We start from the raw sequence: 26,618 nt of genomic DNA, 5'->3' as shown, positions 1-26,618 counted from the left end.
GGTAAGTAAAAGTAAAGAATATTCTCTCTTATCTAATAATTATTTACTAGTTATATGTTTCATTAGTTTCAACACAATTTCGGTTTTAAATCTTCAACTTGTGTTCTGGCCGTTATATTTGTTTTTGCTAAAGTAAAAACCCTGTTTGCTTCACTAATAAAACTTTGGTGAATGACCATTTGACTTTTCCTTCACCTCACAATATTTAAGTCTATCAAAAGAATCATTGAACTTTCAGGTTTTATTTTGTTATTTTAATATCACAATTCCATGTTAAACTTCAGCATTAGGCGTTTGGAAAACCTTAGGATAAAACTGTACAGATCTTAATTTACACAGTTATATATATATATGATGAAACTCATAAAAACTTAATTCACTAATAAACATAAAAAAGATACAACATAAAAAAAGCAGTTAATGTAAAATTTTTTATCTCCACCTGTAAGAAAAAATAATTTTTTATTATGAATATAAAAGTTGTTTAACCTTATTCCATTACAAGAGGATACACGTTTATTAAGGTACTTTTTTAAAGCGCTTATTCAATCATCTTTATAAATGATAATGTCTCAAGTATCATTAATTCTCATTACTCAAACATTTAATAACATTAGTGTCTTTATGTATAACATTAGTGTTTTTATGTATAACAGAATGACAAGGGAGAAATGGCTATGGTAGTTTTGAGATCTATTTTTCGCCTTAAGACATTGCTGCAGGCATATACAAATTAAACCTTTTAGTTTTCGTGGAAGTAAAAGTAAGCTTGGTTGCGAGATAAGATGTAATGTGCGTAGTTTGGTTTTGAAACATCATATACAATGTGTACACTTTCCTGAATAAATCATGATTCTCAGTGTGCTCCTGGTGAAAGTTGATCCCTTGAAAGAAGTGGATTTTTAAGATATAATGATTTTACATATATAGTTTATTTATAATTACCCAGCAACTTTTATTGATTGTAATCATAAAAGACAATTATAGTTATATTCGATGTGCTTTTTAGCATTTCGAACTGAAAAAAGTAAGCGTTGTCTTAGAAACATCACAGCTTTTACGTGTTAAATGTATCTCTGTGTAGCTTTTATATGATATTAATTTATCCATCGAACATTTTTTTTGTGCATATGTGAACTTTTAAAGAAACTATTCAAACTGATATGCAGATAGGAGTAGTACTGACTCTACGCTTAGGTTGTTAAGCAAGCAAACGAGCTCAGAGCACGTTCTTTTTTCCCAGAAAAGAACATTAAGGTGTTCACAAATAGCATACAATTTTTCCTTAAAATGAAAGAAAAAAAAACATCATTTTGATTTAAATTGTTCAGTAATTCTACTTGCGCAGCTCAAGAAAGTCGGTGTTAAAAATAGAATAGTTTTCTATGTGCAGATACGTAATGTTGAAATAACGTCCGCGACCTTTAAATATTTTCTATATTGTTCAGTTTCTGTAATACTGCTAAATCGTTATGCAATTACTTTAAATGCAATGGGTGCCATCCGCAGTCGTATACATATATGTCACAATATATTAAGGTCATTTGAAAACATTTCGGACTTTAAAGGCGAATGTTTTTTTTCCTTCGGCGACAAAATGACAAGCAACAAAATTAACCGAAACCCTCTTAAATTTTGTTTTTGTTTTTTAAATTTTGTGTTAAATACACAAATCGTAAAACAAATATTCGTTTTTACATTTTGCATAAAGCTACACGAGGGCTATTTGCGCTAGCCGTCCCTAAGTTAGCAGTGAAAGACAACCCATTGCCAACTGCACATTGCGAGTCGAGCGCCATAACCAACTGGCCATGTCAGGCCAACAACAAATGTGTTTAAATAAACTTAATCTGTGAGAAGCCTAGCTGATTCGGACGTTTACGACTTCCATTCTGATCTACATCTTAATTCTTTGTCATACACGGAACTGTTTAAAACATAAGGATGAGAATAAGTAATTTTTATATGTGTTTGGCGAATCTCATGCTTGGCTTGTTCTATATAATGTCATTTTAATTTTACCTCAAGAATATAAGCTTGTTTTTGAGGCGTTCAAAAGTTACTTATTACTTTCAGAGTTTATAAAAACACACATGATTGAATACAGCGCAGATGTAATCATAACAATTTTTTCAAAGATAACTGATTGTTGCTATTTTGCCATTAAAGATGAACCACCCGTAAATTTCAGTCTATCAAATCAGAGCATTATCCGAACAGAAAAGTGATTTAAAACCAAAAGCGGTTATATATTAACCATACTACAATTTACCTAAATATTATTTCCAATCGTGTTAAGATAGGAGTTATAAAATATATTCCACATATATTACAACACGTGTTTACAGAATACAACAGTATCTATATAAAATTGAAAAATGTGCTCATGACGCTCTGTTGCTCTAAAACACCAAAATAATATCCAAATCCAATAACAAATAGTTTTATAGTTAAAACTGAAGAATTTCCATAAACACAACTTTAAATTTTGCAACGATAACACATAAACATTATATACAAATTGGGTCTCTTTATTGGTACTCCGATACATGTTTATATATATATATATATATATATGTAGATTTTAGAAAACTACAATTATTTGGAGGATAATTTAAAGTACCAAGTGATTTATTGAGCTTTGTGAATGCAGAGATGTAATAATTTCATTGTTAGTCTACATCCTGATTAAATCAAGGATCTTTTCGATTTTCAAAAGTCTGTGATCGTTTACAAGAAACTTTATTATCATGGACAGTTATTTTGATTGCTTGCTCAGAGACATACGTCATCATTATATATTAACAGTGCAATCGAAAGGGAATAAAAATACCACCAGGAAAAACTGTGATCATCAACTGTCATTTATATTTCTAGAGACATACGTCATCAGTATATATATTAACAGTTCAATCGAAAGGGAATAAAAATACCACTAGGAAACACTGTGATCATCAGCTGTCATTTATATTTATAGGAAAGCACGTTTGAATAGACACATAAGGTGTAAAATACACTAAAGAATGTCACAGTTGGTCTGAAAACGACAATTTACAATCATACGTCATAAAGCACAAGCTATTGGAAGTGGTATAATAGTGTGGGAAATGTTCTTGTGGGATGAATTGTGCATTTGGACTGCCTTAGAAAGGAAACTAGCATCCAGAGTTTCTCGTCGAGTATGTCTACCCATAATGCTGTATTTCCACCCTGACGAAAAATGGTATTTCCAAAACGATAATACAACATTCCACAATGCTCGTATTGTCTGCGAGTGGTTCGATAATTATAATTATAATCACAGTAGCGACTTCAAACATCTTTATGGCTATCTAGAACACCTCGTCGCAATTCGATTGAACATCTTTTCTTATGAACTCACACGTTCAATTAGCATACTCCTCGTGGAAAAGGCTACAATCAAACAAGACATTTTCTGTCATCTCGTCGAGTCTATGCTATGCCGAATTCAGGTACTTATCGCGTCAAAAGATGACGCAATCCAACACAGAAGGTTTTTTTTTTTGTAGTTAAGCACAAAGCTACACAAAGGGCTATTTGTGCTCTGCCCACCACGAGTATCGAAACCCGGTTTCTAGCGTTGTAAGTCCGCAGCCATACCGCTGTGCCACTGGGGAGGGGCACATAAAAGGAAAATCCTATTATTTATAAATGATATGCCATAGCGTTAGTGTTAGTACTTACTAGTCACGCTCACACTTTCTGCGTGATTTTGAGAGAAATAATACCTTGGTTACTTAACATGATGACCGTATGCTGTACTTACATTCACTTGAATTTTTGAAATAAATAATCTTCTAAACATGTTTTTCTACTCAAAAAAATACTATTATTTTCTATCATGCTGTTTATACCACCCAAAATTAATTATTTTTTTATTTATTACTATACTAAATATACCAGCTTCAAAAGATTACTCTAGGTTTAATTATGTTTCTCAAATTTAATGTTAGTTACATTTATTGTTATTATTGACTTCCACCATTTTTCGTAGGACTTCAGCTTTCCCAACTATTCGTACGCTGACAGGTATATAAACAAAAAATATCTTTATATCTATAAATCTAAATATAATGTACATTTACATTGAAATTGTTTTATAAAAGAAACATGAAAATTACACTCATATTGAACTTACGCTGGCCAACTGGTCAAATCTCCCAAAAAGCTCATTCAGTAAACGAACTAATTCCTGAGCTGTGCACTGAGAAGCCAGTACTGTAAATCCCACGATGTCTGCAAACAAAATACTATTGGGAATAAAACAAAGAGAAAGGTTCGTTGTAAACATCAACAGTAAATAATAATAACTAATCTGCAAAAGTAAAAATATAAAGACGTTGGAATAAATATAAATATTAATTATTATAATTGTGCCAAAAAATCCAAAAGAAATTATGATAAGGTTGATAACCTTCAACTTTGTATTCTGAGAAAAATGTAAACAATAAGCATTGTATCATAATTTTACAAATATATATATATATATATATAAATTTAATCTAAATTATACGAAATATACGAAAATAAATTTAAATATCGAAAAAAAAAATTATCACGAAACTTTCAACTGGTACGAAAACGATGACCTTATATAAAATATCACATTATATATTGTAATTACTAAAGCAAGTCGTATAATATTAGATGGGGCTTAGTGAATACCACGGTCTATGGTGTGCGTCTCGTTACCGCAAAATCGCGCTCCCTACTTTTGAGCCGCGAATGCCTTTTAAGAGTGACAGTTAATCATATTATTCGATTAGAGTAGCCCAAGAGTTGGCGGTGGGTGTGGTTGAATAGCTGCCTGTCCTCTAGTTTATCAGCTCAAAAAATGAGACGACTAGTAATAATAACCCTTGTGCGCAAATATCCGAAAGAAACAAATAAGTATTAGACGAGTGTTTTAGGTTTATCCACTCCAAAGTTAATACCACAGCTATAGGTTTCACAGGCTTCATCTTATCTTTATAGAATAAATAACCAAATATATGAGTCACGTTGGGTGAACGGTAAGATTGGGAACTTATAAAGCTAAAATTCGAGGTCCAATCACTACAATGAGCACAGTTAAGATAGCTCATTTTGCAACCTTGCGTTACAAAAAATAAAACACACCCTTGAATAAATACGTGTCGCGTTTATCAAGATTAAGTTTCACTTAATTAACTAAGTTTCTATGCTGTTAACGTTGCAAATCTAAAGAAGAAGCGTAATTGGAAACTACGCAAATCTACAATCACTTGTAAGAGATTACTGGATAGTGTATCCTGTGTTGTATATTTGAGATTAGTAACTCTTCTAGAGCAAGGATAAAATGATTTAGTTGGTATGTGTATATCTATAATATAATAAAATTGAAACTCAAAACCACGCCTCCGCTACCATGGAGGCGTGGTTTTGAGTTTCAATTTGAATATGTTGTTTCTGGTTGATATTAAGTTCATTATTGTTTTATAGTGCTGATTTTAATCGCCAATGAACGATTAATGTATTGCATAGCATTATATATATATTGATATATACATATAACTTCAGAAAGTACACATACGTGGTTTACGTAATCGAAATCATATAAAATATATGTTTCGTCTTAAACTCAATTATTTTACTCTTAAGTAACATAACATAACATAACATTAGTAGCATAACCTAATAAGGAGAAAAGAAAAAAATAAGAAAGGAATGATAAATATCATTAAGTTGAACCATCCGAAAATATAGAAGAATATTTATACAGAAAAACATTTGGTTCGGTACATTGAGAAAATGAGCCAAAGGAATAAGAAGAAAAAGCAAAGAATTCAAACTTAAATACAAATACGCACTCTCGTTGTTATATCGAAAATAAGACTTGTAAATTATATGCAATTGAAAATTGTTTTTTTAATGAGTTTCTATGTCTATAGGTATATAGAATACAAATGTATTCCAGAGCCTCTTAAGAATAGGACAGTGGAAGAATTACAACTGATAAAGCTTGAAGTACAAACTTTGGTGATTGTTTATTTGTTGTTTAATATATACATTTATATATAGTAAGACTGTACTAGTTACTCTCAGCTCCAAACAACGTAAATACAGAGATTGAGTAGGTTTATATTAAATCGATTCTGGAGCCTCACTACGTCATTACAATCCAATTCATCACATCCAGTCATGCTTTATCTGACAACCGTGCATGTTAACAATAATCCAGCAGCGTAGTTTTTATTGCAAAAGACTTCGTCGTAAGACTGTCATGTTCAAATACAACCACTTTCCCTCCTTTTAAAAATCTATCTAGTGTACTAGGACAACGGTTTCCCAACACCCATCTCAAATATTCTAATCGATACAGGTTATTTGACCGGTATGTTTTCATTCTTCATCTGTTTGAAATATACTACGGTTGAAATGATAAACATGGAAACAACTTGTGTACACATGGTTTGAGTCGCTTTTCCAGACAGAATTCCTTTTGGGTTATTTTGTGTACTGTTGCCTGGGCTACGTGGTTTGTTTGTTTGTAATTAAACACAAAGCTACACAATGGACTATCTGTGCTCTGCCCGCCACGGGTATCGAAACCCTGATTTTAGCGTTGTAAGTCCACAGACATACCGCTGTGCCACTGGGGGGAGGAGGAGCGAGCTACGTGGACAGAGATTTCGCTACTTTTCTCTGTGTACATGGCTTTACATCTTTTACAAGACCTTGCAGTTTGCTTACCACGGCCGGGATACAGCTTGTTGCAGGTCTCCTCTTGGATGGTCCTGTAATCCCAAAAATAATCTGTCGTCCTTTATTTTTCAATGCCATTAAATATAACGGATGTTCCCGTCTTGGAAATTCTAAATTTCTTATCGAAATATATATTTATGATCTGAATGTAAGAATATTTTCAGTAATATTATATTACCCACAAAAAGCCATATAATGGAAAAATATAGTTCTGATACATTCCGTTCCACCACAACTTTATATCGGCTGTTGTTGTCACGTGACTAGCTGATCTATTTATTTAAAATCGTTTTATTATAGCGTACTCAAGCCTTAATTACCTATTTTTTATGTAATATTATAGAAGTAAATAGATAATTGTGTAAAATTGCAGATATTTTTGTCTTTGTTGAAGTATTGTAAAACTACATGTTTATGACTTCTTATCATATGGGGGATAAAAATGATTAATTTTTTACTTCTCAAAAGCTGTAGCCAAGGTGTGTACCTAAGTTGTTCTGTGCTTATCTATTTTATATATTGCCTGTTTTGAGTATTTCATTACATGAGAAGACTCCAAACAACAGCTAAGTATAATTATTCCATCAAATAAAACATTAATTATGCTCTTCTTCCCTTTAAATTATTGATTAATTGTCATCAGCCATTCCTTTAACCGTGCAGGAAGGCCAAAGATGACATTTTTATAAGCTGTCATTTCTTTTTTTTAGCTATTAAATTAGCAAGTAAAGATTACTTTTAACTAATTCGACACTGAAAACTATTTGTGCCTCAAGACCCATCCAAGCATGTTTTTGAAATATATCTCAGATAAGAAGACAAAAATGCAAGAAAAAATGTACTGGAAGCTATGATTCAACGGAAATGACCCCATAAACAGCAGAAGGTTTGATGGAAAAACAATATTAAGTTTTAATTAGAGATGAAATTGGAGAGGTCAAGAATAAGAACAATGGCAAAGTTCTGTGGCACTCGTGTGCTTATAAGAGATAATGATGGCATTAACTTATATATATAAAACCAAAAAAACACTGGTACGCATCACTGAAGTATTAATATTGCATTTATAAATGTAATTTGAAAATTGTCTGTTTGTTTCACTTTCAGATTTGTCTTGCAGAGCTACTCAAAAGGCTATCTGCGCGGAGTCATCCATAATTTTGAATTTATAGATTAGAGTAATCTCTTGGGTTACTATTGTTTAACCAAATAGTGGAATTTGCCTGTCAATCTAATAAAACACCCACAGTCTCTAAGTGCGGAGCGCATTTTTTCGGCGATGAACTTCGAACCATGAACACTCGTATTCACAGTCCGAGAAGGTTAACCATTAGGCCATGCCCCTATATCTTTTAAATAAACCGTTATTAATAGACACAAATACAGATTACTGTTTGGATAAGTAGGTTGTTGAAATAACGTATCATCTACCGAAGAAACAAAATGGTTACTTTTAAGACAAATGAAATAAGTAGAAGACAAAATATAACTATAAGACAAAGATGAAAGATAAAACGGTTACACGCGAAACAAACCAATCTCAGACGTAGCGAATAAAGTCATATTAAGTTAGCGAATTCGAAAGGGAATGAAATGAACAAGTGAAAATGCATAAAATAAAATCATATTAAGTCAGTGAATTCTAGATGGAATGAACAATTGAAAAATCTATAAACTGGCTGTTCGAAGAGTAAATTAAATTTGTGAGATATTTATAGAGCAGATAAACTGCAAAGTAAAATAAAATGAGAAAAAGATAAAAAGAAACTAGATAAACCTTGCTATTTTGTTATTATTATGTGACTAAGAAATGGAACAGAGGACAGATAAGATAAAACGAACCGTTTTGCTAAATTATCATCAACAGCTTTTGAAAAACTAAGTGAATTAACTGTTTTGACTATAAATGGTGACATAGAATTGATATAATAGTTAAATAAAAGTCCAGAGATACAGCTTTTGAAAAACTAAGTGAATTAACTGTTTTGACTATAAATGGTGACATAGAATTGATATAATAGTTAAATAAAAGTCCAGATAGACAGCTTTTGAAAAACTAAGTGAATTAAATGTTTTGACTATAAATGGTGACTTAGAATTGATATAATAGTTAAATAAAAGTCCAGAGATACAACATTTGAAAAACTAAGTAAATTAACTGTTTTGACTATAAATGGTGACATAAAATTGATAAAATAGTTAAATAAAAGACCAGAGATACAGCTTTTGAATGGATTGTTTATTTTTAGTTTAACTTAATTGCAACGTTTCGACCACTCGTGCCGCCGTCATCAGGTAACTCTTGTCTATTGTGTGAAACAGAATATACAATAGACGACAATTACCTGGTGATGGCCGCACGAGTGGCCGAAATGTTGTAATTAAGTTAAACAAAAAATAAAAATAAACAACCCACTCAAAAAAATTGTATTTCTGGACTTTTATTTAAAGTATGCAGTGGATTTCCTCTCCTCACAAGAAGTAATATAATAGTCATTGATACTTTATAGACACGGATGGTAAGGTATTAGTTCAGGATTTATATGTGGCATAAGATCATCCATCTTATGCGCTTGTTTTTATTCAGTAAATATTCTCAAACTTTAGCTAATAAATGATGGTTTTATTTTAGGTATCATCATAATATAATGCTACTTAAAGAAAAGCTCAACATAATATAAACAGAAATAAAGGAACAGATATAGTAAGAAACATGATAAAGATTGGATTGAGTTTCTTCGTGCGTGAGTAGAAAAAGAGACAGAAAATGAAAGCAGTCATTTTTGATACAACTTAGATTGAAGTAATTAATTTCAGTATGTTAGTTGAATGCAAGGAAAAACTTCATTGTACAAAACAAGGTACGATGTCAGCAACATGAAAACAAGTAAAGACAAGTGTGCAATATCATTAATTGAGATGGATGTCATAAGTTTAATGTATCAACAATAGAAGTTGATGATATAGGATATAGTTATTTTGTCGCCATCTTATGTAACTTTTATATACGAATGCACTCGTCTTGGAAATTTTTTTTTTTTTTAGTTCTCTTCCACCTTGTTATTCAAACAGATGACAATGCCTTTAGATGGCTTCCTCAAGTATTCTGTACATAAGCTCCTATGGTAGCTTTGAACAGAAAGTATTCCCATATGTCCCGATGCTTTAGATAACAACATCTGTAAAGCTATTATGCTCTGCCACTCGTCCCAACGGACGTAGTCTCAATGATATTAACATTTTTGTCTGTTTGTGTTACCTCTGTCAAATTTATGCATAAAATGCATGCTCACGTGTTCTATTTTGGCATTGAGTAAAGGAACTACTAAACAAAGCTATGCGTGGGACTTGGCGTTTGGGTATGTCACTGAAGAAGCGTGGCTGAGAAACTGTAGCGAGACTGGTAAAGGAAGGATTGTGCAAAAATAACATCCTACGCTACGTGCATTACAAAAAGGTTCAACAATGCGAAATATCTGAAATATCATTAACGCATTTCTTTACAAGAGGATTTTTAGACGTGTGATGGCAAAGATCTTTTAATGTTCTTTGAAAGAAGAAAAAGTTAAACGATGTAGCGTGCTACCTTTAAGTTTAATACTACATGTACAGTCTGCTTATTGTTCGAAACATTCCTATTAGCGTGAGCAAATATCTACCTTAAACAACCGAACATTTCATTATTATAATACTTAAAGCTAAAAGAGCTATTTTGTTCAACTTGACACTTCTCTAATGTTACAAGAGCAGAATTTTACGATTACGAATGAGGGCAAACAGAAAATGCAATCTTATAAATTCCAATATACTATAGCAAAAAAACAAACAAAAAAACTCTGAATTGTATATAATATATATATTACTTTCAAAGAGATTTTATCTATAACTTTTTATATTAGCCGATCATTTTCTTTGAGGATAGAGACATTTAAAAGATAATACTTCCAAATTATAGAAACATTAATAAGATAAAATTAATTTCGTAAGTTTGGTATCAGAATGATGTTTCGATCAAACATTTGTATATTTTTACAGACGTGTAGCACCGCCCAGTGGCTAGTGTGCCAGACTGTTGATCCGAGGGTACGTGGTTCGCGCCCCAATATTAACAAGAAAAATCCGCTTATGCCTTATATCCGATAAGAGTAGCCCATACATTGGTGGTGGGTGATGTTGAATAGCTGTCTTCCCTCTAGTCGCTTCAAATTTAAGGACGGCTAGTTCAGATAGCCCTCGCAAAGTTTTTCGTGAAATTTAACAACCAACAACAACAACAACCTTTATACACATTCAACCATATGCAATGATGCAAGCTTAATTTCCAAACTTGGCAGTTTACGGAACCTATGTTTACTTGAAAATTTCTTTATAATGTATCGGTGTCACAATTAATGCCTTTACGAACAAACAAAATAAAACCTCATTATTTTCTATTTTATTTAAAGAAGTTATTTTTTTTTATATTCGTCCTTTTCCCTGGTTGTAGGAGTAATGAAATACAGGGTGGTTATAATGTCAGTAGATATATTTGGAACAGTGTGCAAGGTGACACGTGTAACGTACTGAAAAAAATATTTTGCACGGCACGTGTAACATACGGAAAAAACATTTTGCGCCCAAAAATAAGGAACTGCGATTGAGGCTTTTACTATCCCTACTATGCTTAGGTACCACGTTCCTCTAGGCTCATCTCTAATGATTACTGGATACGAGGCTTTCCAAAGATACCAAGACCCACCGCAATCATTTCGAAATTGATGAAAACCTGTATAGATTGTTCCAAATACACTCACTAAATTTATACTCTCATTTGATTTACATGCATTAATAAATGTTTCATAAATAATAAAACCGTCTTCGATATTTTTTGGTAAGAGTAAATAGTGAAAATCAAATTAGGTTTCTAGACTTCGTTTTTTTAATTGTTTGTGATAATATATGGTGGTAAGAAGGGAAGGGTACGCAGTTCTTTATAAGGAAAGTGTGTATGTGTATGCCACATCGGATTAACTGTTGTTTCCAAGGAGGGGAATTGAACCCCAGATTTTAGCGTTGAAAATCCGAAGACTTACCGCTGTCCCACTGGGAAAAATATAGAGAAACAATGGACCTAATTATATGAACATAGTATACTTTTATTTATCATTAGTAATGTTTAAATAAAAACAAATCATCAATATTAAGTTTTCTTAACTTCTTTTATACAGTAAAATATCGTCTACAAAACGTAGGTAACATCATGAAAAAAAATTTTTTTTAATTATTTTTATTAGTATCACTGCATTTCACATTATCATCTGATAATGAATAAAACAGTTTTCGAAAGGTATTTCACATTCGGCATATTGATATGCAAAATTTGCTGTTAATATTCTGTTTCTTATTATTTTTTAATTTTATGTACGTCATTTTGGCCAAAAATAATAAATAGTTGCCATTATACTTTTTTTTCCCATGATAAGCAGAACTTACCGTAACAGCTTATAGCTTTGTAAAACACGTCAGAATATAATGTGAGAAAAAAAACTAACTTATGGTTGATCGTAGTTTCTTATCTACTTACAATAAGCAAAACTTTCTGTACATATAAAGAGTGTTTTAAGAATTACTTTAATTCAGTATCTGGTATTTTCAATATGAATGGCAAGTTATGCTATCTCCACGACTACTGTTAACTGAAGAGCAAGATTAACCGTCACGGTTATCAGTTCGACCCATGGATGACCTACTTTTATTTAGTTTTGAAGCTGATTTTTTAACTCATTGTAATGTAACTAATTCTTGTATAGAACCATCACATTTTGATACTCGAATATTAATAAGCAAATTCAAAGGAGATAATTAAATAGTATTTACAGTATATTTATTTGTTTACTGTTGAACACAGATCTACACAAGAAACTATCTGTACTGTGCACACAGCGGGTATCGAAACCTGATTTTTAGCGTTATAAGTCTTCAGACTTATGGTTGAGCCACTGGGAGTGGGAACTTACAGTATACGACGAGACTTGGTTACCCTTTACCAAGAGCCGAATGTGCTACTGAAACAAACTACTTATATTGGTGTAACACCTTCAACGTATTATTCGTGGGACCATTAAATGCTGCTTATCATCGAAATCTGCTCTTTTTATATATTTACGGCAGAACACAATCACAAAGATATCAAACTCTAACATAATTAGTGCATATAATCCTATATCAAGCATAGTTCATTAGATAAATTTTATAAAACCATTTATATTATGCTTTCTTAATTTTAATGCTCTAGATGAAAATCTTCTTCTGCATTCTTTCATAAATTAAACACTGATCAATAGAGCACAAAAAACAGATGTAATGATATATGTAAAAAGTTTGAATTGCTAGTAAGTTTACTACATTGCTATGCATAGGGCGAAGTTTTTTTTATCGAAAAAGAAGATCATAAACTCAAATGATATATATGATATATGACCGAATGATCCACAGCAAATAGATTTAAATAGTTATAGTATTTTGGCACTTGTTACAAAGTTAAAATCATAAATAATATTCAACGTTAAACTGGTAAACAATTAAAAACATTTTATTTAGGCCTATCTATGGCCTTCAAAAAGTTGAGGACTCTACATGTTTCGACGTTACACTCCTGAGGATGACGTTAAAGTACTTTGAGACTATTGTCACGTTAAAGTACTTCATCACTATTCTCACGTTAAAGTACTTCAGTACTATTCTCACGTTAAAGTACTTCAGCATTATTCTCACGTTAAAATACTTCAGCACTATTCTCACGTTAAAGTACTTCAGCACTATTCTCACGTTAAAGTACTTCAGCAATTTTCTCACGTTAAAGTACTTCAGCACTATTCTCACGTTAAAGTACTTCAGCACTATTCTCACGTTAAAGTACTTCAGCATTATTCTCAAGTTAATGTACTTCAGCACTTTTCTCACGTTAAAATACTTCAGCACTATTAAAGTTTATAGATCTTTAGGTATAAATTAGACTCCTTATAACAGTTATTCTTTGATCACTTGAAAATTGTTATCGAAGAGTTAAAAAGTAGCTAATTAGATACTTTTCTAACACAGCTGGATGAATATTGCCTGTCATAGATTTGAAAGCAATATTGTTATTAGAGAGGGTATCCAACTAATGAAACAATTCTAATATTTACAAATAAGAACGTAAGGAAATTATATGTAATTATCTATAGTAATCTATAGATTGAATTTTAGTGTTGCTCTAAGCAATTAGTTGAATTTAATGAAAGTTAATATTAATTTGATGAATGTCGTGTATTTTATACATTAAAAGTTTATAAAATATCTAGGCGATAAGCAAAGTAAACGTTGAAACATTACGAACAAGAAATTAAGCTAGCATACTTACTTTGCATTGTATTGTTAAAAAAAAACGCCATTAGCATTATTCAGTTTAGCTGTCTTAAAAGCAACATATGTCAATTAAAATTTGAATTTCAGATTGAATATGCAAGGTGAGTTGAGTTTGTTATAGATCTCATATAGCATGAAGACTAATTAGTTAAAAGAATGAAGTCTGTGAAATGTAATCACATATTAAATATAACAAAGTCCAACCCTAGTATAGATATTAAAAATCTTAAAATGTAAAATAATACATATATGGGCCGGTAACGTATTCAATCAGACTGTTTTAATGAATAAGTAATTTCGCTGAAAAGTTGCTGTTTATGGTTATTTATTACATTTAATTCAAATTCGTCATTGCAAACTCTAATGAAAATTCATGATATCAAAATTTATGTATATTTGATAGACATGATAGTGTTGACAAGCGCTACAATCATGTGAACGACATTTTATTGACATGATAGGGTTGACAAGTGCTACCATAATGTGAACGACTCTTGACTGACGTGATAGTACTGAAAAACATTATCATGATGTGAACGACACTTGATTGACATGACGGTACTGACAAACATTATTATAATGTGAATACTTGATTGAAGTGATAACACTAACCAACATTATCATAATGTGAAAGACACTCAATTGTCAATGATAATGTTTGTCAGTACTATCCCGTGAATCGAGTGTCTTTCACATAATGATAATGTTTGTCAGTACTATCCCAACCATCGAGAGTCTTTCACATAATGATAATGTTTGTCAGTACTATACCGACAATCGAGTGTCTTTCACATAATGATAATGTTTGTCAGTACTATACCACATTTAATCTCTTTAGAGTCCATGAAATAATTTGAATTGGTAGTTTAACTTAAACTTTTCTCCTCACTGGGGACGGGTACTTTTGCTTGTTAAATAATATAACTGTTAGAATTATTTTGTCAGCTGGATATATTCCACTATAAGATAATGTTTTTTTATAATCGTTGTTTTAAGCAGATATGGTTCCCTTTGTAATACTTTTGGCAAAGATATGACTTTAACCATATATTATTCACTACATAAAAATATTTGTTACAATTAGCATATGAATACCTTGCACTCCCTCAGAGCCAAACCTCTGAGCGGCCGCCGTAAACGGGAGACAGACGAATGCTCGGACAGACACCACGGTTCGCAATATATATATATATATAAGTTGAACTTTACGTGGTTGACGTCATAATTGTAACAAACATTATTATATAGTAGAGAGAACCTTCATGCTGGAGCTGTTGTTTTGTGAAACATGTTTTTTTCATGTTGTATATACTGATATATACAACATTTGATTCTATTTAGATTCCGTTATTATGTTGTGCGTAATACATTTCATACGTAATTGAACCCACAGTTCTTCCAAAGATTTGCAGTACAGTCATACGTATTTCACACCATTGCTCTAATGAATATTATTATAAAGTGCGCCATACTTGATTAACACCACAAGTCTCACAAGCACCCAGATATTTTTATACTTTTTTAAACATGACCTTAATCCTGGTTCTACCAAAAGAAAAATATTTTCCGTTAATAGTAACATGAGTATGACATGGGCTTATGGTTCCAATCCCGTCATCGAGCATGCTCGATCTTTCAATCGTAAGGGCGTTATAATGTAACGGTTAATCTCACTATTCGTTGGTAAAGAGTAACCAATGTTGACTGACTGCCTTCCCTCCGGTGTATCACTTTTAAATTAGGGACAGATAGAGCAGATAGCCCTCTAGTAGCTTTGCACGAAATTTAACAAACGAACAATAATTACATTTAGGCATATTTACATAGGTCATAGTATAATAATCAATTAATTTGTTGATTGGCTTAGACCCATAAGAAATGCACATACGTTTTTGTCTTAGAACATATGACACCCAGTAATATGCCAAAATTATTGAATAAATTACTTTCTATTTAGATTCTGTTATTATGTTGTGCGTATACAATAACTGAATGACTAAATACTATAAAGTTATTTTGAAAGATCAACACCGTATAAAATAGTAACTCGTGTTATCAGTTTAAAAATAACAACGAATACTGACATACCTCTTTACAGTCATTTCACTTTACTACTTGTTGGCCTTAGCGGTAATCGTCTTGAAGTGTGTTTTCTTTTTGTTTTAATAACAGTGATTTACAAATACGCTGTTTTCTTCGCATTTTATCTTATCACCTGAGAAATGAACTTTTGATTTTCTGTAAAAGCATCCGAAATTACAGAGAGAACCGTGGGGGCGTTATAATGTGACGGTCAATTCCACTATTCGTTGGTAAAAGAGTAGCCCAAGAGTTGGCGGTGGGTGGTGATGACTAACTTCCTTCCCTCTAGTCTTACACTGCTAAATTATGGACGGCTAGCGCGGATAGCCCTCTTGTAGCTTTGCGCGAAATCCGTAACAAACAAACATATCTGTAGATATCCGACATGGGTAAAACCAGTACGTTGTAGTTTTGAAGCTGTATTGTTTGGCTGATTAAACATGTAATTAAGATTGTGTATATTATTTAATTTGCTTTGTATAATTTGATTAAAACACTTAAATAATGAATGTTTTTAAGTACACAATTTAAATTTACATACACGTGTACCTTGAATTTTAGTCTTTTAATAAGTACACTTTGATCAGATTTCGTCTTTTGTATAATAATACGTTTATATTAAATAAAATTTGAAAACATATTTCCAAATAACATAAGTTCTGCTACGAAAGAAACTGTGATAAAACACATTTTTCTCCATAATATAACCTTAAACTGTGTTACATACTTACTCCTGTGTTTGTTAATAAGATAGTAAAAACAATAACCGGCAATTAATGCCTTAAAACTTCCAAATTTCTATGTATCAGGCTAATTCCGAATTACCATTATGTAAAAGAAACCTAAGGAAAGGGCGAGCATGTTTGGTGTGATGGGGGTTTGAACGCCCTAATCACCTGGTGGTCTACAGATCTACATTCTCGAAACAAATATCACCCAAGTACTACACAAAAGCAAGAAATATCTATAAAGGATTCTGGAAATATTTTCTCCCTTGATAGAGCGGTGATAAATCTTTATTATTAGCGAACCTCGATTGTAGCACATCGATTTTTGGAAATTAATTAGATTTTCTAAGAAGGAAAAAAAATAATAGTTAACGATAACGACATTAACAAACTTTCAAAAATCGCACAGACTTGCATATATCATAGTACGCAACGGTACAAACTTCTCTTCAAAAGATAGTAAATTGTATATTTAATTTGCACGAACAACTTCAAGAGTACTTTCCATATTGTCCAGACTACTAGAAGCTTTGTGTTTTGAAGAGCAGAAGATTCCTTTGTGTTTATATCTGTGCTTATACTTGTACTTTGTGTTTATTGCAAAGCTACTAAGACTATTTGTCAACGTCTACAGTTTTTAACTACTGACGAAAGGAAAGGTAACCAGACAGCTGCACCATATCACCCACGCTAACGCATCCACAACTTAAAGTGGTATCGCACGGATTCAACATTGGTTCATCAGATTTGAAATCCAGAGCTCTAACACAGAGTCAATCCGCGCCCTTGTTTATGTTGTGTATGATAATGTTGTTTTGAATCTTATTTGGATGTTACAGTTAATCTAGCATTAACTCAGCTGTATGTACCTATTCTATTGTGTGTTATAGTAATATTATTATATAAAAATGGATGATAATTTAGGGAAAATAATAAAAAACTTCAACATATCCTAACTTGTGTTCCCAAAAGACATAATTTCTTTCTTCTTTGCTACATTGTTTTCATTTTTTGACTGTTGTGTTGGATGATTTATTCTTAAAAGAAAAAGCTTCTAAAGTTGCTTTAATTAATATAATTGAAACGCTTACAAACATTTAAATAATGGAAATTGCTCAAATTCATTACCAATCAACAATTTGAAAAATAAAACAGATGTATCTAAGAAATTTATAAGATAAAGCCATTCAAAATAAGCTGATTCTAATAGTTTTCTCCATCAGCTTAATTGCATATTAATTAGATACTTCGAGCCTTAAGAACAAAGTTAATACTGACCTTGTAATTGTTTCGTTTGTTCGTTTAAAAGCAAAGTTACATTGGGCTATCTGCTATGTCCATAATTGGAAATCAAATCCAGGATTTTAGCGTTGTAAGTCCGTAAACTTACTGCTGTCCCACCGCGGGACCCTTGTAACTCTTCCATGTGTTTTATTCTGACATTATCATGTCTTAACAGAATGTGCAAGGGAGCGGTTCATTGGACCGACCCCGTATTGGAGCAGGAATGTTGAATGTTGAATTCACTCCTTTATTTGCACGAAATGTGGCAAACTTTTAGTAAAATGTACAGTCTCTTGTACACAAGAAATCATATGTGTTACAAACGTAGTTGTGCTCAAAATATGTTCTTGAAGTAAAACCATCAGTTTTACTCAGGCTCTGACACGTCAGGGTGCAATATGATGTTCATTTGACAATTAACAAGAGGGAATCCTTATAGCCGCGGCTGTAATTAGATCTCAAATCGGTCACGAGATGGAGCTATGAGCTAAATGTCTGTACTTGAAAAAAAAACAACTCATAGAGCCATTCTATGAGCCACTGTACCGCGGCTAAAAATACTTTTGTCTATCGTACAACTGCATATTGTATTTGCATAACCTCTAGAAATTCCGAAATCCGTGTCTACAGCTTTTCATTATTCCAGGGTAAAGTGTGGGGTAAAATGAATAGTTGATAATTCTGACGTGAAATACATAATACTATTTTGAATGGTAATGTATGAAAGGTCATGGCGTGCGCACTTTGACCCCACTCGTACACATAGAGTTATTCCACACTGCTAAAACGTAATAGTTTCTTACTTTTGTCACACTTTATACACTTGGCATTATCTTCTATTAAGCCATGCTGAGTTATCTACATATGTTATGAACCCGATTTTATTTTATTTTGAATTATGCTGAATACTCTTGCTAATTCTTATTTTGAATTATGCTGAATACACTCGCTAATTTTTATTTTGAATTATGCTGAATACACTTGCTAATTCATATTTTGAATTATGCTGAATACACTTGCTAATTCTCATTTTGAATTATTCTGAATGCACTGGCTAATATTTGTTTTTGTCTAATACTCTGTTGCTTTGGCTTCAAACCTGATATTCTGACCTCTTGAAAATGAGTAATCATTACAAATGCGTAGTTTTCGTATTTGATATTTTATAACCGAGACAGATATTACAGCACTCGAATGAGATTTGTAATTGTAAAATAAATAACTTTTCTCCCTTATATCTTATTGTAACCTAACGTTATTTTCCAAGCAACTTGGTGTCGAACATGCCACTTTTACTATCGTAAATATATGTTATAGAATCATGACGTCCCTGCAGTTTGATATGAGCAGTCTGGCATGAACTGGTGGTTATGGCACTCGAATCGCAATGTGTAGGTAGTGGGTTTGAAAACCCGTCACCGAACATGCTTGTCCTTTCAGCCATGTGGGCGTTATAATGTGACGGTTAATTCCACTATTAGTTGGTAAAAGAGTAGCCCAAGAGTTTGTGATGGGTGACGTTAACTAGCGCAGATAGCCCTCGAGTAACTTTGTACGAAATTCAGACCAAAGTTTGATATGGTGATCAATAACATCACGTTCTCTTCCCTTGAAACCGCATTGTTTAAACCGAAAATCTAGCACCCCGATGGTGTTATACAGGTAACAGGTATTCCTGTATTATTATATCACATTGTTTAATTTAACTTGATAACATACGAACCTGACATTTTCGTGTCTTTGAATATAGATTTTGTGGAACTGGCCTTCGCGAGGACTAACGATATCTTCTTTCATCTCCATGGCTACGTGCTGGGGAAGAACACTTAGTAGAAGACGTTCCTGAAATTAAACCTTATGCATAACTTTTTTTTCCCAAAGGTCACAAAATTTAGTTTTTATTGCACAAAATTTAGAGTAACTTATACACTGAAAATTAAGATAACCTTTTTCTAAACAAAGATATTGTTTCTCTTCTATACCAAACAAAAGAGTTTCCCTAAATACAGGAATAAATGAATTAGTTTTATTGAGAACATACTGTTAAATTAGGTGTAGTACCCGTCCCTTGGACGGAAGTTATGCAAATTCTTAGGACATGAAAAGTTGCTTCCCTTATATATAATTATAAAAAAAACGCAAAAACGTCCATAAAAAACTGCAAAATACAAAATGGGAAACCGAAAATGTGCATGTATCTTTGCATGTGCCAAATAAACCTTCATGCCAAATTTGGTGAAGATTTATCAACAGGGGGCGAAGTAGTGGTAAAAAAAACGCAAAATCACCCATAAAAACCGCAAAACGCAAAATGCAATACTGAAAATTTGTATGTACCCCAGCATGGACCTAATGCATCTCTATACCAATTTTGGTGAAGATCCATTCACATCCTGCGAAGTATTACATGGACAGACAACAGACAGTACTATTAGATTTATTCAGATATATCTTGTGAAAACCCCAAATTCAAAGTGGAGTGAGTTCATCTAGAAATCTCTCAAATAAGAGGTATTCGATAACTACTATTTTTGATAAAACTCTCTGCGTCTATGGGAAAATCGTCTGACCAATTGACAGATGTCATTATAAAAGATTATGTTGTATTTTAAGTTAATTCAATAAATATGTTTCTGATGCCATCTAGTGGATCATATAACTTAGAAGAAGGTTCAAGAGCCTTAGACTAAGGCCTCTTAATGAACATTCCTTGATATTTATAGTTTTCTGTCAAATGTAGTCTATAACAGTTCTGACAGTAGGTCATGGGATATTATTCTACGTTATGAATAGTGTGGTAAGAGTGCACCCTCGAAATGCCACACAACGGGGTCCGACACTACGTCAATGCAACGCCAAGAAAGTAGATCCGCTACTAAAGCTCCATAAGATATTATGCAACCATTCGTCTAATTCTTCCCCATAACCATAACGGAAACTTTTACTTCTGGTCTTCCAGTTATGAACTCAGCGATCATTGATAAAGAGAAGAAACCCTGAATCCCCCATGTTGAATAGCAAACGGTGTTGTTTCCAATTCTGCTGAACATAACAAAACCCAAGACTAGCTGTACGGTCAGTTAGGGAAAAGAAACAGAACTTGTATATCGTAACTCACGATATATGTGTTCGTTACCCACCTGTAATCGTTACGGTTCCTGTTCGAAAGTCCATATTAAGTCCAGAATCAAGCAACTGGCGATTTCTAACTGTCATGTTTGCAGTTATCAGTCACTATATAGTTGATCTGAGATTTGCCGAAACGTTTTAGTGTACAGTTCAGTTGTGTGTTACCATTTACATAACCATTTCATTATGAACATGGATACACTAAAATGAGCTGCTATGTGTTTCTTTGTTTGATATTCAACATTTGAACAGCTATACTTTTGTCAGAAACCTCCATCTGCCATCAACAGGTAACATTATCACGAAGCTAGAAGGAAAGGTCCCTAAAAGTAAACTAAACACAAAACGTGAAACCGCAAAGGGTTCACACGAATCCGAGATTTTTCTTGCTTTTCTAAGACATAAAATGTTCCAAAACAATCGCAAGGTCTCAGAACTGAACATGTTAAAGTGCACATACTTAACGACATGTTAAATTTTGAAAGCGAATTCAGGTGTTAATTTTTTAGATTGTATTAAATGTATGTTTATTTAGTTTTTGGAGTATAGTGTTAAATTATTTACAAATTTTGCTCTTTTGGGAATTAGAAATATTTTTCAATTATTGGGTAAGTTCCGTACACATACCAATTTTTCATTTTCGTCTTCCATCTCAAGCCTTGCATTGATGCAGTTCCGTGTGTCCAAGAAAGCTCTTCTCTGCGCATGCTCCATCAAGATATGGACAAATACCCCCACTATATTTACACAGATGAAGGCAATCCAATTAGATGACAGCTACGAGAAAAAACATTGTAGAAATTTAGTTTGGTTCAGTTATATGAAGACGCAGTAAATAAATATATTAATTGAACTAGCAAAGAAAAGAGAAATATTGTTTGATTCAATTCATTAATAAACGTATGAAATGGTTTCAGTAAAAAAGTATAAAATATAGAAACAAATTGGTTAATCAAAGTTTGATTGATGCTTGAAATATGGATTAAATTATCCAGCTGCTTAAGGTAACGAGAAACTAAAAAGGTAATATTTACTTTGATTTATATTACCCAAGTCTGTAAAAAAACTTACTCTTACGCAATACTTTTTTATTATTTGACATGGGTCTGTTTTTTTTAAAGCCTTTTTATATTTGGAGATTTCTACTTTTCCTGAATTATTTTTAAAATTTAAAGTACATGGATTTATATCTTAAAAAATTATCCGTAATGTGTTACATTGTATAAAATCAAGAGTAGCAAGACATTGTAGTCCCTATAGACACTTTGGGAAACTAATTTTGGGGTTTATTGGTAAATCATAAACCTTTACTATATGTATATCAAAACATATACTTTCGAAAGAGCTTACTTATTATAATTCGAACTAAAAATACTTAAAATGAGTAGGTATTTCATATGTATTCATAGGTATTTCAATCTGCGGGTCGCGGGTTCGAATCCCCGTTCCACCAAACATGCTCGCCCTTTCAGCCGTGGGGGCGTTATAATGTGACGGTTAATCCCACTATTCGTTAGTAAAAGAGTAGCCCAAGAGTTGGCGGTGGGTGTTGATGACTAGCTGCTTTCCCTCTAGTCTTACACTGCTAAATTAGGGACGGCTAGCGCAGATAGCCCTCGTGTAGCTTTGCGCGAAATTCAAAACAAACAAACAAACATGTTTAGTAGGCCAAAGCATTAATTCAAAATCTGTATAGCCTAGCTAAGAATTTTAAGCTGTCTCAAATATTTCCTGGCACTCAGTGTTGTTGTTGTATGAACATACTGCTCATTAATGAAAACTATTTTATCAAAAAATGCAGCCCACCCTAGATAAAACGTTTGTCCTCTTTATCAACGTTAGACGATTGGTCATGGGTAAGCTTCAGGGTTTACAGCCAATTTAAATGTCGAGCATGTTCGGCGAGGGGTTTCGATAGCGAGACGAGCATCTTTACCACCGTTTAGTCTTTAGACCTTATGAAATTTAACTACGTACAAAATCTGCGTAATGAATTCAAAGTTTGCTTTTTTTTTTCTTGTTATTAAGAACAATACTGCACAAAAGACGATCTGTGCTGTGGTCACCCCACGTATCGAATTACAGATTTTAGATGGGAGAGTTATAACATCACGAACAATCTCACTATTCGTTGGTAAAGAGTAGCCCAATAGTTGGCTTTGGGTGCTGTCGGTCAATTGCCTTCAAAATTAGAAATGGCGGCAGTTATTCTTTGTAGATTTGCCATAAAAAAAAGAAATAATTCCATTTTGTAACTGCTCTTTTTCTGTTTCTAATTCAGATATTATTGTGTTGTACACAAAATTACCAGTTATTTGTACCTTAACTTATCAGTTATTCCTTGATTATGATGTGCCTTAAACCTTTTCCAAGAAAAAGTCAAAACAATTAAATATATTATATATTTTTAATAATTGATAGCTTTCTGAGATATTTTAAAGATTCTATTGTGTTCTGGTTTACGGTCACGTTAATTTCCTGAAGATGGAATGAGAATATCCTTAAATATTGATAAAAAGTATTAAGTTACCCCCTTGGGGTACCTTTGGAAGTATTGATGATAATTAAGGATTTTTATCGTTACACTTAGCCCTCTCTGAATCATAAGGGGGCCGTTGAACCTCGGGTATTTATGCTAGTATTTATAAAACAAGGACATTCTAAAGGATCTAAAAGAAATGAAGGGATAAAATTTTATGCAGAACAATAAATTAGAATTACGATCTTAAGCAGAGAATTTGGCGATGGCCGGTTTTGGGTAAGTTATTCATTATCTGTCTAACGTTGCGGATCATAACTGTTTCATTACTCGATCTCAGTCATTTACCTTGTCAGAAGATGTAAGAAAACAAATGATAAGATGCTGGTAGGCACATATAACAGTAATTTCTCAGACAATTTATAAGTAGTGGATTGAACGTTTTTTGTTGAATTCTTTCTTTATAGAATGTAATACCATTCGCGTACCTCTATTGATTTATACGCAGGTTCTGAGTTTTATCACCAATAACTCTAAATATGTTGTCTATTAATGAAGCAAATAACAGATTTTCTCGAAAGGGTACTTCTTGAAACAATAAATATGACTTAGAATTATACAGGGTCTCTTATATTGCAGTGTTCAACATGCTTTTCATTGGAAAAACGAAATAAAGGTATTATTTATTTTTACGTCTTAATCTTCTCTTGGTTAGCAAGAATAGAAGCTGGTGTAGCATGCTATTATTTATTTTTACGTCTTAATCTTCTCTTGGTTAGCAAGAATAGAAGCTGGTGTAGCATGTTATTCTTTATTTTTAAGTCTTAATCTTCTCTTGTTTAGCAAGAATAGAAGCTGGTGTAGCATGTTATTCTTTATTACGTCTTTGGTAGACGTATAGCTTGCAAAGTAAAATTAATTCTACCATTGGATGAATCAGCTTTGGTTTCTTGTGGTACGGTTTCAGCAGTGGCTGACCTTCTACGACTTACTTCTCTCTATTCGTGTTTTTTGTAGATTTTCGATCTCCAATTTTATTAATCGGGCAAATGAAAACGAGTGATTCTTTCATATGTCTCTTCGAGTGAAAGGGATTTATTATAACTAAGGTATAATAAGAATGCTACATCATCTTCTATTCTTGCTAACCAAAGCAAGATTAACAAGTAAAAATAAATAATAACATGCTACACCAGCTTCTATTCTTGCTAAACGAGAAGATTATCCACATTATCTGTGTGAAGATAAAACATAGAGTACGCTATCAATTAATTAATGTTTGAGTCTTGCCCTGCGTTTTTATCAGCACATTTTTGTAATAGTTTACATTAGGAGCTCGGAAAAGTTTAAACAGAGGCAAGGGATAAGAGTACTGGTGTTAAATGATTCTCTCCCTGATTAACTGATTTAAGTTAATCCAAGTTTTTCGAATTATTATTTTAAAATTTATAATGCAAAAAAACAACAACTTTGTTGCTTTAATAGTCCTGTAATTTGTTGACACGATCACACCATATAGTTAAAAAAATTCCTTGACTAAATACCTGAAAGTAGTTGAAAACATAAAGAACTACGATTGACGGCGATTGTTCATGTATTCCTTTCATAGATTTATCTTATGGTTCAAGAATAGACCATTCAACAGATCTTGTTTGAATGTTCTTTCTCAATTTCAAAGATTTATAAAATAAAAAAGATAATTTAAACTCACTGATAAATGCGTCAAAAAATCCTTTCAATTTTGAGTGTTTGACATACAGTTTTGACGCCTCTGTTTCGTATGCTAAAAGCGAGAATGTTTTAGTGAGATTGGAAGTATTTACACAAAATCCAATCCGCTGATGTCAATACAAAAACGAAATGTGTAATTGTACGATTTAGAGGATTCATTCATTTGAAACCAATGAAACTTTACGCAAATTATTTTAGTTCTGAGCAGATTGTTATATGTCTGCTCTACAAAGCTGTAAAACCTTTGATATGGAAACTCGAAGAAACATAATTGTAAGAGAGTCATAGATATGGCACACTTTGTACTGAGGCAATATATGCTCATAAAAGATGTAATGACGCCATACAGAAACCACTGACATTCCTTAGGACTAAATGTAGAAGATGGTCAATCACAGTCGTTGTTTTTATATGTGAATCATGCTAGACTTTTTTAATAGCACTAATATTTTGAATTAGTTAAACATACAACAATTAAATATCCAGATGTGAATTCCTTCGTTTTACTCCTCCTTTCCTAAATGACGTTTTACTTAAAACCATTATCTTGTTATACGGCGTTTACTATTCCTTTTCAATGTAATACCCACAGAAGTACCATGTCTCTATGCGGTGAATGAATTTAAAGGGCTCTTTCATGAGTTGTTTACTGAGTGCTCACTTTTTATCCTACGTTACCAGAAGTTAGATTGTTATAGAAAAGTGTATCATTCATGTTTTAAATTCCGAAAGTATTAATAACCAATATACATAAGGCTTATGATAAAAATCACGTTAACTGCAGACTTTTCATATTCCTCTTAGTTCGTCCATTTCGGATTCTAAATTAGAGGCGTTGAAATATATCTTTCTTCTGTCTCCCACAAGTCACGGCCCGGCATGGACTGGTGGTTAAGGTGCTTCACTCGCAATCTGAGGGTCGCAGGCTCGAATCCCCGTCCCACCAAACCGTTCTCGCCCTTTCAGCCTTGTGGGCGTTATAATGTGACGGTCAATCCCACTATTCGTAGTAGCCCAAGAGTTGGCGGTGGATGGTGATCACTAGCTGCCTTCCT

General features: G+C 32.7%; 1 pseudogene; it reads right to left on the bottom strand.

Moving 5' to 3' along the window:
• LOC106465784 overlaps nucleotides 1-26,618 on the bottom strand; it is a 154,667-nt pseudogene that overhangs the window by 68,758 nt on the left and 59,291 nt on the right.

Source organism: Limulus polyphemus, unplaced genomic scaffold, assembly GCF_000517525.1.
Source record: "Limulus polyphemus unplaced genomic scaffold, Limulus_polyphemus-2.1.2 Scaffold70, whole genome shotgun sequence".
Lineage (NCBI taxonomy): Eukaryota > Metazoa > Arthropoda > Merostomata > Xiphosura > Limulidae > Limulus > Limulus polyphemus.
Note: the sequence above shows the minus strand (reverse complement) of the source record. Positions and strands in the feature narration are given on the sequence as shown.